Here is a 13,072-nt window from a genome sequence, read left to right on the forward strand (position 1 = left end):
ACAATTTTCTACCTAAGTCCTGGTCAAATTATCAGCATCAAATGAGGATGAGAGCACTGAATGTCTTACTTGGCTTCCTGGGGAAGCTTCAAATGCCCTTAAGTCTTCTTAGATGTTAAGTTACATCCAAGTAGTGAGGAAAGGACTCCCTGGCACCAAATATGGCCGCGAAGACAGATGTTTTAATGAACTTGAGAAATTGTGGATTTGGATACAAGTGGCACTTTTTGCTACTCTGTGATGAGCTTGAGAGTCTCAAAGACATCCAGGCCGTTGAAAAGACCTTGCAGAAAAAAAGTGATTTTCAGGGACAGAAGTATCTTGCCCATAAGAAAACACATCACATACACCAACTGCCTGAAATGGCTAACCTTTGTCTAAGGATGCAAAACAGACTTTCTTGGAGTTCTCAGTAAATCCCTGAGGTGATAGGGAACACTGAACACAGTGAATATTTAAAGAAAGGGTCTCTTCGGCACTTCTGCCAATAAAATATTCTCTAAGTCAAAGAGTACCTTCACCTCTCAGCTTCTTAATAATGAAAGTGCTGGTCAGGGCAGCAGGCTTCAGGCATCCTCAGTGTTAGTTAAAGACTGACCAGTGCATGTATAGCTTCTAGGAGAGTGTTCTTTTCTCACTCTTTAAAAAATTAATTTCCATCTTTATTAGGTAGAGAATTGTTATAGTTCTCCATATCCTAGGCTCAGAAAAAAAAAAAAAAATTCCTAAACTTGAGAACCTCTCACTTTTCCAAACCAGAGAGAAATGGTAACTGTTTCTCCCTGGAGAATGGAAGGCTTTTATAGTTATATTATGGACAGGGAAGAATTCTTCTTTTTCTTCATTTTTGACAAGTAATTTAAAAATTATTGATAATATGATGTAAAAATATTAGAGGAAATTTTGAAAAGGGGAAATAAGTCCCTTATAATCATATTGCCTGAACATAGCACTTTTCCCATTTTTGAATGTTGCCTGTTGGCCTTTATTTAAATACATGCATATTTTTGGCAATGTTGCAAGAGATGTTTATAGCAAGTACCAATTCAATTTATGGAAATATCATGCTAAGTTCTTAAGGAATGGGCATTTTCTTTAAACATCATCAGCTGTTGTTAGTGTGTTTTAAAAGCCATGCCTTAACTTACAGCTTACCTATTATCTTATTTTACTATAGGGAATAAATACATTTTCTTCGGACTATAGCCACTCAGACCAGTTGCTTTCGGTGATAATTCTCAGTTTTTATAGAGAAACTCCGTTACCATCCCCCTTGTTATCTGGTCTGACATGTAAACATGCATTCAGTTAACCTAAAAGTTGTACCAGACTGTTAAAGAATAAATTGAACAGGAGTTCCTGTTGTGGCTCAGGGGTTAATGAACCTGACTAGTATCCATAAGGATGCAGGTTGGATCCTTGGCCTTGCTCAGTGGGTTAAGGATCTGGCGTTGCCATGGGCTGTGGTGTAAGTTGCAGACATGGCTTGGATCTGGCGTCGCTGTGGCTGTGGTGTAGGCCAGCAGCTACAGCTCCAATTTGACCCCTAGCCTGGGAACCTCCATATGCCACAGGTGCGGCCCTAAAAAGAAAAAAAAGAAAAGAAAGAAAAGAAAAAGAATAAATTGAGCAGAAATTTCAAATTGCTGCTTGAGATTGTGATCTGATCTGTCAGAAGATAATGTTTGCCCAAAATATTATTAAAATACAAGCTTCACAAAAGTTTTTTTTTTTTCTTTTTGCCTTTTCTAGGGCTGCTCCCATGGCATATGGAGGTTCCCAGGCAGGGGTCGAATTGGGGCTGCAGCCGATGGTCTACGCCGGAGCCACAGCAATGCCAGATCCGAGCCACGTCTGCAACCTACACCACAGCTCATGGCAACATAGGATCCTTAACCCACTGAGCAAGGCCAGGGATCGAACCTGTATCTATAAATTTGCCTATTCTAGGCATCTCGTACAAGTGGAATCATAGAGTATTTATCCTTTTGTGTCTGGCTTATTTTGCTTAGCATATTGTTTCTAAAATTCATCCTATTAGAGCATGTATCAGAATTTCCTTCTTTTTATGGTTAAATAATATTCCACTGTGTGTATAGACACCACATTTTGTCAATCTGCACATCTGTTAATAGATACTTGGACTGTTTCTACCTCCTGGCTATTGTGAAGAATGCTGCTATGAACACGAGTGTACAAGTATCTGTCTGAGTCCCTGGTTTCCCTCTGTTGGACATATACCTAAAAGTGGAAATACTGGTAATTTGCACTTTTCTTCTTTGGTCTTTTTAGGGCCATACCCACGGCATGTGGAAGTTCCCAGGCTGGGGTTAAATTAGAGCTGTAGCCACTGGCCCACACCACAGCCCCAGCAATGCCAGATCTGAGCTGTTTGCGACCTACACCACAGCTCACAGCAATGCAGGATCCCTAACCCAGTGAGCAAGGCCAGAGATCGAAGCTGCGTCCTTATGGATACTAGTCAGTTTCGTTTCTGCTGAGCCATGGTGGGAACTCCCACTGGTAATTTGTACTTTTAAATAGGATATTTCTACATGTGTTTCATTAATGGAATTGTGTCACATGATGTGCAGGCAGTGAGATGGGGCTGAGGAGGAGAGATAGGAGAGAAGGAGCCAAGGACCCTTGATGAGAGGGCCACTGCAGGCAGAAGAGATGGGGCAAAGAAGATAAGATTTTAATTTCTTCCCCCAGCCTCCATAGTAGAGGAAAGAAAGAAAATGTGGACTGGAAAAAAAATAGTGAGTGAATCCACTTATAGTATCTGTTACAATATACATCGAAGAAGATGAACTGAGATTGTGTACTCCCACAGCAGGCTCCATGGGTAAGAACTGACTTCCTACCCTACCCTACCCTACCCTAACCCTAACCCTATGGTAACTATAATGTTGGTATTCTGTAAATTCAAACTCAGTCTTGTCATTTTTTCCCGGATCTAATTTTGAATGATTTTATGACTTAAAGGAACTGCCTCATCTAGTTTCAGTGGGACTTTAGATAAATCTGCTTTTGATAGGTAATTGCCCATGGTTTGGTTTATATAAAATAGGCTTTTCAACAGAAGGGGGGCACTCAACTGTAGATAAAAGATAATTAAATGATAATTAAATTTGGGTGGTTTAGCAATAGCAATACAAACAGGGAAGGGCCAAGATGGCATTTTGGAAAGGAAATCATTTCTATTAGAATACTCAATGAGAAAACACAACTAGTTTTGTTTAAAGATTACTATTCAAAGATTACCATTCAATTACTCCAACATTTGCTGTTTGACTTACCTAAGGACATTCATTTGTCACCAGAAGTTTGGGAATAGGATCTAGCCACCGCATTTGTAGACATTAGACATTCAGGAAGAAGGTTTATGCTTATCTTAGATATAAAATTTAAATTTCCACTATTCAGGGGAAAATCATCAAGGTAACAATCTTATCAATGATAGATTCAAGAATGGAATGAAGGATGGAAAGATCAAAGCATGAGTTAAGTGTTTTGTACTAGTCCGACACATATACAGCTAAAGAAAGAGGAGGGTAAGGGTGTTAGGATACATCTCAGATGCATGTAGTAGAGCCCCAAATAACAGTGGGTTGGAGAGAGGTCTGTTTCTCTCTTGGGAAGATGGTCCAGAGCAGGATGGTGGCTCTGATTCATAAAGTCATCAAGGGTCCTTGGCTCCTTCTCTCCTGTTTCTCTGCCATCCCAAGCAGCAGGATGGAAATAGAAGAAAGGGTGAAGGATGACACATCCCTTACCCCCTAGAATGTGACAAGAAGTCAATCTCCACTGTGCCCAGGATTTAGACATATGGCCACACCTTGCTGCAAGGGCATCTGGGAAATAAGGTTTTTATTCTGATGGCCATTTACCCAGCTAAAAATTAGGGGCACTATTATTTTAAAAGGAGAAAATGGATTTTGAGATACAATGAATAGTCTTTGCTACCACAAAAGTGTTGCTTTATAGGAAGTTCCCCTTGTGGCACCGTGGAAATGAATGGGACTAGTATCCTTGAGGATGCAGGTTTGATCCCTGGCCTCACCCAGTGGGCTGGGGATCCGGCGTTGCTGTGATTTATGGTGTAGGTCATAGACCTGGCTTGGATCCCACGTTGCTGTGGCTGTGGCCAGCAGCTGTAGCTCCAATTCGACCCATGGCCTGGGAAACTTCCATATGCTGTGGATGTGGACCAAAAAAGAAAAAAAAAAGGAGTTCCCGTCGTGGCGCAGTGGTTAACGAATCCGACTAGGAACCATGAGGTTGCAGGTTTGGTCCCTGCCCTTGCTCAGTGGGTTAATGATCCAGCGTTGCCGTGAGCTGTGGTGTAGGTTGCAGATGCAGCTCGGATCTGGTGTTGCTGTGGCTCTGGCGTAGGCCGGTGGCTACAGCTCCGATTAGACCCCTAGCCTGGGAACCTCCATATGCCACGGGAGCGGCCCAAGAAATAGCAAAAAGACGAAAAAAAAAAAAAGAAAAAATAATTGTTCTGTAGAAAATAGAACAATTATTTTAAAGCAAACTTGAAAAATTTGGAGCTAGAGGAGATCGTGGGTTTGTACAGTGAATCCCTCCCATCGTCTTGAGAGATTAGTAATCCATTTCTCCTTATGAGCTTTGGGACTTTAAAGTACATGGACAGAGCCAGCTATAGCCCTGCGTTAGTCATTCTCCTGGGCAAGGCAGGCTCCCAAATAATTATACTATCATGAGAAACACAGAATAAGCCCTCCCTCTGACTGTGCGTGCTACTGCAGACTAGATTAGTTCTCTACAATGGCCAGTTGTTTTCTGTGAAGAGGATGGCAGCCACATCCTCCCCCTGTAAATTTTTTGTGTACCTATTCACCTTTCTAATGCGATGCACAGAATAGTGAAAACTAGGACACAACTGTGGTGCAGGAGGAGTCATAGGGAAAGGAACCAGTGGGTCAGCAGGAGAGGAAAAGTTTCTGCTGAGCCTTGGGATGGACCATGGAGAGAGAGGGCCTCTCTCATAAAATTGTCAGTATCACTTCCATCCTCATTCTTAGCTGTTGCCCTGGATCCTGGCTGTAAGGCAGAAAGGTAACCAGGAAGGGGGAAGACAGCTGATTATGAGCAAAAGGAAATGTTTCCCTCTCCCTAGTGAAAGTGAACTAGGTCTGGGGACCCGTGGCTCTCACACATCAGAGGAAACTGAGGCAGGCATGCCTTTGAAGGGGTAGACATGAGGAACTTAACTTCAAGGTGACCTCACAGAAAAGTAGGAGGTGGAGCGATGTGGGGGAATGACAGCAAGAACAGGAGTAATGGATGTGCCACAGCACGGAGGAAATCTAATCGAAAACCCCACACAGTCATCTTTATAAGGTCCAGCCTCCTTCAACCCGGCTGAGACCTTCTGTCCACCAGCCTTGGCTTGCTTCCCCACTTCTGCGAAGCCTGCCCCGTGTCCTTACTCTTCACCTCACTCAGATTGGATTCTGTGGTTCATCTCTCCAAACACACCCTTACATGATATTCAGTCTATCTGCCCTTCTCTCCATATTTCCCTGGCAAAACTTCAACCTGATTAAACCTCATAGTCCTGCCCACCCCCTGCCTGCTTCCAAGTGGCCGGCTGTGGCTGGGGGGAGTCCACAGGGGAGCCCACAGCTGCCTGCCCTGCACATCAGTGAGTCTGTCTTTCCGAACTGACGATCTCATACCGATTCCTCTCTCATCAAATTGTCAGTATCACTTCTGTTCTCACTCAGAGCTGTTGCCCTGCCTCCTTTTTTCATTGAATGAAAAAACAATCGGCAGAGAATGACCTCAGAATCTTCAAACATACCTGCATTGATGACCACACATGCTCTGCTTCCTGATGGTTACAACGAACCAGCTCCCACCGCAGGCACTGATGATGCTCTGGGCTCTCCCTTCTTGCCTCCTCAAGGTCTTGCTCCTACACCAATCCCCTTTCTCTGTTTCATTACTGTCTCCTCTCTACTGGGTCTGACCCACTAGCATACTAGTATGTGGTAATATTTCCCAGTTAAGAAAATGTCTCCTTGAGCCCACGGCCTCCTCCATCACTGGCTCCATTCCTCTGCTGCCCTGGACTGCAATGCTCCAGGAAAGGGGTGTCTTTGAAGTACCATATTGACTGGGACTTTTCCTGTGGTCCTGGAATTGATGATTAGGGCCAAAGATGGGGACAAAGGAGAATGAATTAAGGGGTGGTTTAATGTGTCTCTTTTGTTCCAACTATCACTTCACTTTCCCTAACAATTGTTAGCCTTAAAAAAAAAAAAAAAAAAAGAATCACATGGGTCGAGTTGTCAGCCTAGTGGGGAGGTCTGTAATTTTTTCTCTTCTACCTTTAAAGCAAGTGGGGGTGGGGGGAATTAAAGAGATTCATTTGTGACCTCAAGTTGGGGAGAACAGCATCCCATTCTCCAGCTGGGCATCTGTCTCCCTCTGCCCATCTGAGAGGGGGAGAGGGGACTGGGGAGAGGTCAGGGCAGAGACAAGGCTGCACTGGGACATCCTGTTTTCCCCTGTGGGAAGTGTCAGAATTTTGTGGGTCAAGGTAACCCAGGGGAAGGTTTTGAGCCTCCTCCCCCACCGCCAGGACGGTAGGGATTGGAAGCGATCTGAGCAGAAGTAGTACCTCCCACTTCAGGAAACAAGCAATTGGGAGGTCTCTTTGGGATCCCCCGAGGAACTCATGCATGTGTCCCAGAGAGAGCTACCACCACACAGATGACATCTGTGGCCAGGAGGAGGCAGCTAGAGAGGCAGAGACAACCAACAGGGGAGGAAGCTACAGTCTCTTCTTTCCTGTCTGTCTCTTACTTCTGACCCTGGGAACAGGGAGGAGGAGGCCAGAAAAAGCACCCTGGACTCCACCATCCCACCTCCAATCCTAGGTGAGAAAGGTTGGGGAAAGAACAGACCCCTCCCAGTCCATACTCCAACCCCCTGAGCCTGGCAGCCATGTGGGGGTCGGCAGGAATGAGATTTAAATCATTGATGAGCTTGGTGTTTTAAATTGGATAGAGTTAGTAACTGAAAGTAACCAGAAAGTTATGAGATCTGCTCAGTATTTCATTAAGTAATGGGAAAATGAAATTCAACTGGAAAATGATTGAAAGCAATGATTAAAGAAAATTAAAACTGCTGTTTGTATCTAACTGAGTCTAGATTTCTCAATAAACCAGTTTTGTCTATACTTGTTTCTTCTTTCTCATATCTTGTTCTTTCTTTTCATTTTTTAAAAAAAATTAAATGTATTTTTATCAAACTAATATGTATAAGTATAGTTTTAAAGAGCCATATAACTAGTTCTAAACATTCAAAAAATTTTGAACAATCAATACTTTTACAAGGCTTATAATAAGGAAATTACCCATCCAATTTCTTTATATCAAAGGGACTATTTTATTTACATATATATATAAAATGACAGTAAAGAAAGCCTAGAAAGCAAGCAAGCAAGCCAGCAAGCAAGCAAGCCACTGCCTCTGATGGGAGGAAATTGGATAATTTATTTGTTTGAAGCCTTGTGACCTATTTAATTTTTAAAGACACACACATATTTCTTGATTTTTCCATTTTATATATTATCTATTGAGTTCTCCCTGTAAAAATAAAGAATTAGGGAGTTCCCATTGTGGCTCAGCAGTAACAAATCCGACTGGTATCCATGAGGATGCAGGTTTAATCCCTGGGCTCACTCAGTGGGTTAAGTATCTGGCATTGCTGTGAGCTGTGGTGTAGATTGCAGACTCAGCTCAGACCCCATGTTGCTGTGGCTCTGGCGTAGGCCAACGGCTATAGCTCTGATTTGCCCCTAGCCTGAGAACTTCCATGTGCCATGGGTGTCTTTTTAGAAGGCCCTAAAAAGACAAAAAAAAAATTAGCTTTTTAACCCTATTTCTTTTCCTACCATCCTCTCAATATATATCTATTACAATTTTGGTTAAATCAGTATTCATTATTGGGGATCAAGATGGCAGAGGAGTAGGACATGGACCTTCCCCCACAAACACATCCAAAAAAAAAAAATCTATATGTAGAATGATTCTCATAGAACATCTACTGAACACTGGTAGAAGTCCTCAGATTTCTTAAAACAGCAAGAAAACCTCCACATAACTGGGTAGAATAAAAGAGAGAGAGAAGAGAAAAAGAGGAATCAGAATGGGACTAGCACTCCTGAGAGGGATCTGTGAAAGAGGAAAGGAATCTGCACCCTGGGGAGATGAGCCAGGACAGAGGTGGAGCCTCAAAGCCTCGGAGAAAAGAGCAGCAGCCAGTTTGAGGAGGGAAAAGCAGAGAGAGAGCATATAGAAGCTCCCAGGCTAGGGGCTGAATTGGAGCTGCAGCTGCTGGCCTATGCCACAGCCACAGCCACAGCAATGCAGGATCCAAGCTGTTTCTGCAACTTACAGCACAGCTCATGGCAATGCTGGATCCCTAACCCACCTAGTGAGGCCAGGAATCAAACCTGCATCCTCATGGATCCTAGTCAAGCTTGTACTGAAGAGCCATGACAGGAACTCCAAGAAGGACACTATTTAATGATAATAGGATCAATTCAAGAAGAGGCTATTACACTTATAAACATATATGCCCCTAATATAGAAGCATCCAAATACACAGAACAAATACTAACAGACTTAAAAGGAGAAATTGATAGGAATATAATAATAGTAGGAGACTTTAACACTCCACTCACATCAATGGACAGATCTTCTAGACAGAAAATCATAGGGCAACAGATATCCTAAATGACACAATAGAACAGTTATACTTAATTGATATTTTCAGGACATTACATTAAAAAAACAACAACCCAGAATATACCTTTTTTTTTCAAGTGCACATGGAACATTCTATAGGATTGACCACATATTGGGGCACAAAACTAACCTCAGCAAATTTAAGAGGATAGAAATTATTTTAAGCATCTTCTCTGACCACAATGGCATGAAACTAGAAGTCAACCACAAGAAAAGAACTACCATATGATACAGTAATCCCACTCCTAGGCATATATCCAGACAAAACTATAATTCAAAAAGATACACACACCCCTTTGTTCACAGAAGCACTATTCACAATAGCCAAGACATGGAAACAACCTAAATGTCCATTGACAGACATTCAGATTAAGAAAATGTGGTACATATTATATACAATGAAATACTACTCAGCCATCAAAAAGAATGAAATAATGCCATTTGTAGCAACATGGATATGACTAGAGATTATCATACTAAGTAAGGAAGAGAAAGACAAACACCATATGCTATCAATTATATATGGTATCTAAAATATGGCACAAGTGGACCTATCTACAAAACAAAAACAGACTCAGAGACATAGACAATGAACTTGTGGTTGCTGGGAGATGGGGGTGGGAATGTAATGGACTGGGAATTTGGGGTTAGTAGATGCAAACTATTACGTTTAGAATGGATAGACGACAAGGTCCTACTGTATAGCACAAGGAACTATATCCAATCTCCTGGAAAATAATATTTTAAAAATACATATATATGCTTGAATGAGTCACTTTGCTCTACAGCAGAAATTGGTACAACTTTGTAAATAAACTATACTTTAATGAAAAATTAAAAAAATTCATTGTTATCGTGACTAGTAAACAGTCATAATTATAATTGAGACTTTCAATGTACTATGATTGTGTTCTCTTTATTATAAAATCTGTTTCTTTGGGGTCATTTCCTCCTTTTCTCCTTTGCTTGATTTTCTCTGCATTATTAACAATTTATCCCCAAGCTCTTGGCTAGAAGTGTAAGGAAGCTAATAGATGTTCCTTTTCATTTCTTTTTCTCAGAAACATCCTTCCTGGAGTTCTCTGCCCTCATACTCTAATCTGAGCTTATTGCTTTCTAGGCCAGCTGCATGGATGTTATCCTGAAAGTCCCTTGCTGTTCTCCTGGGAATTCTCTCTAGGCTTCCTCTGTTAGGTTCCTTGACTCTTGGGTCCCTTTTTCTTGGTTTACCTTCTTGTTTTGATGGGATACATCCTCTAGTACCTTTCTAAGAAGGTATGCATAGGTAGTAAATCAAAACTGTACAATGGAAATCTTTATTTGGCTCTCATGTGGTTGATGTGGTTCTCCCAGTCCAGAGTTCCTATGGCTCATCTTCTCTAGGTTAATAGTCTTTTGATTGGATGGTGGATGGTCACTCACCCAGATGTTTGGGGGCAGAGGAGGGTATCTAGGAAACTTTTTATTCTTATATTCTTGCTTTTAGCTCCTTCTAGCACCTCCACCTTCATAAGTAACTGGTATCTTCAATTCCTGAGCCTTTCTGAACCCTCCTCATTTGGTGTGAATGAGATCATCTCTTGTTCTCCCAGACTATTGGTACTTTGCTTTCAATTTTCTCTGGGTTGCTAGATTAGTTATCACCCATCCATCTGCTTTCCAGATTCTAAAATTTTATTGACATCTCTTATATGCTCTCATCACCTCTCCTATTCTCTCCATTCCATAGTTTTATGTAATTAAAACCCTTTATTGTCATTTAAGTGGGAATTTAAGAGGAAACAGAAGTAAATGCAGCCATTCAGTTCTCCATTCAGCCTAGAATTCTCCATCCTCTTAGCCCGCTCCAACCTTTCATCCCCATCATTTTGCTGAAACTGTTCTTATCAAGGTCAAAATCTTGCCTAATCCAATAGTCGATTTTCAATCTTGATCTTACTTGAATTCTCAGTAGGATTTGGTACAATTAATCACCTCTACTTTTTGCATCACCCTCCTGTCTTTCTTGCTCTCAGTCTCCTTTCCTGATTCCCCCCTCTTACCTTTAAATTCTGCAGTGCCATAGGCTCTGTCCTCTACCTCCTCTGCTTCTTCTCTCTTTATCTTTTCCTGGATGACATGCAGTCCTATGGGATTAAACACCACCTACACGCCAGTATCTTCCAAAATATATCTTCAGTTTCAATCTCTGCAACACCCTGGGGCTCCATACTTAACCTTATTCCATCTTTCTAGCCAACATTTCCAATTGAGAGTTCAAAGTCATCTTTGGTTGGACTTCTTCAATATAGAACTTGAGTTTATCCTTCAAACCTACCTCCTACCTCCATCTTCTCCACTTTAGTGTATTACCCAGATTTTGCTCAGGCTGAACACCCAGGAATCATTGCTGCTTAATCTATTTCCTTTATACCTACATCAGTCTAGCCACAATTTATGGCAATTCCACCTTCAAAATATATCCCGGTCAGACAACCTCTCATCACTTCCCCTTGCTGATCCAAGTCACTCCCATCTCTCATTTGGACAGCTAAAACAGCCTCCTGTCTCCTGGCCTTTCTCCTATACCTGCAGTCTATTTTCTGCACAGCAGCAAGACTGCTCTATATAAAGAGCAAGTCAGCAGTGTCACCCCTACTCATAACCATCACACTTTGAATGAAGCCATCTCCTCACCAAGGTTGACACGAGGTTGGCATGAACTGGCTTCCACCTCCCTCTTCATGTCACTCTCACTCTGTTGCAGCCAAACCAGCCTTCTCTGGATGTTCCATATAAGATAAACCCTCTCCCCCTCTCATCAGTCTCCATCCCCTTAGAAAGCCTGCTTCCCAAGATCCCCATGCCCCTGGAGATGGTTCTCAGTGGTGACTACTGGTGAGCTTGCTGTGGGGAGGGAGTGGTCATAATATCTGGCCCTGAATATACCATAAACAGGAGGAAGAGTGGCTAGAAAATGTAATATGGTCAATATCGATAGTTAGAAGCCACATAAAAGCTTTTTTGGGTCCTCAGTAATTTTTAAGAGTGTAAAGGAGTCCTGAGACCAAATTGTTTGTGATTCTCTGTATTAGAGCCTGGGGTGGTGAGGAATTTATATACTATGGGATCCATGCAAAAATAATCAGTGCCATGGGTGCAAGCTGGCTCTCTGGGAAGCGTCAAGACATAACTCCAGGGAGGCACAAGCCCGAGCCTGAGAAGACCCTCAGGGACTTTGGGAATCTGGCCTCTGGGCATCCTCCTTGAAACAGGGCCATGAGGTGATGCCAAGGCTCTTGGGGGGCAGTGTTGGCCAGTGCCAATCATTGGTAGCAGGCTTCTTTTTATTCTTTGAACCCCAGGGAGACCCTTTTGGAGGTTCTACTGCGTACTCCCACTCTTACAAACATAATATCCTGTTAGGAGCCTGGGAAATTAGAATTGGGACTATGTGTGATAGCAGCTACGAGAAGCAGAAAAATTCAAAGCCTCAGTGTCCATCCCTGGTCTCCTCATGCCCTGTGTCTAGGGCACTGAGATGTTACAACTTGGCTTACTCTAGCAGAATCATGGCAGACGTGGGGCAAGGAGCCGAGGAAGCTGGATTTCTCCCCAGGTGAGTTGCCTAGGCTCCGTGTGACATGATGACGTCTGCCAGGCCACTCAGCAAATTGTTCCCCAGGTGTAGCTGCCTCAGCTCGACAGTCTGTCAGCCGCATTTATTGGGAACCCGCTAGCAATGTGAATCAGTAGGCGATGCAGGCATTGAAGTAGCAGTTCCCAGGAGGTGAGGGCTAAGTTATCTATCAAATCCTGTCTCTCTGCTGACATCTGGAAAAACTAGGTGACACCCACACACCTGAGGCCTTGGCAGCAGCCCAATTAAAGGTTGCAGTTTTTCTTTAGTTACTTTCTGACCTTGGAGTTTCAGAGTGTGCGTATTAGGCTTTCCTTCTGATCAAGCTGCAGGAATGTTCCAAGGTCTAAGCATCTGGAAGCGAACGTGGGTGAAGGTGCATCCACGTGTGCATTACACATTTTGTTGGGTCACTTTCAGTACCACCTAAGACTGATCTCTGGACAACAACCAAACACTGAGTGCTCACTTAATTCCACTGGCAGAAGCAACCTGTCCAGAAAAAACCCCGAACACGTCACTGGATAAAAGTTTAAATGGGCTTTCTGCCAGTGAATTGCATTTGATAGTTGCGTGGGTGCAGCCCATGGCAGGAATCCACACAGCTCACAGGAGATCTGTGGGGCCCTGGGGTGTTGCAGTGTCACTCTGTCTGGGTAAG

This window comes from Phacochoerus africanus, chromosome 5 (genome assembly GCF_016906955.1).
Source record: "Phacochoerus africanus isolate WHEZ1 chromosome 5, ROS_Pafr_v1, whole genome shotgun sequence".
Lineage (NCBI taxonomy): Eukaryota > Metazoa > Chordata > Mammalia > Artiodactyla > Suidae > Phacochoerus > Phacochoerus africanus.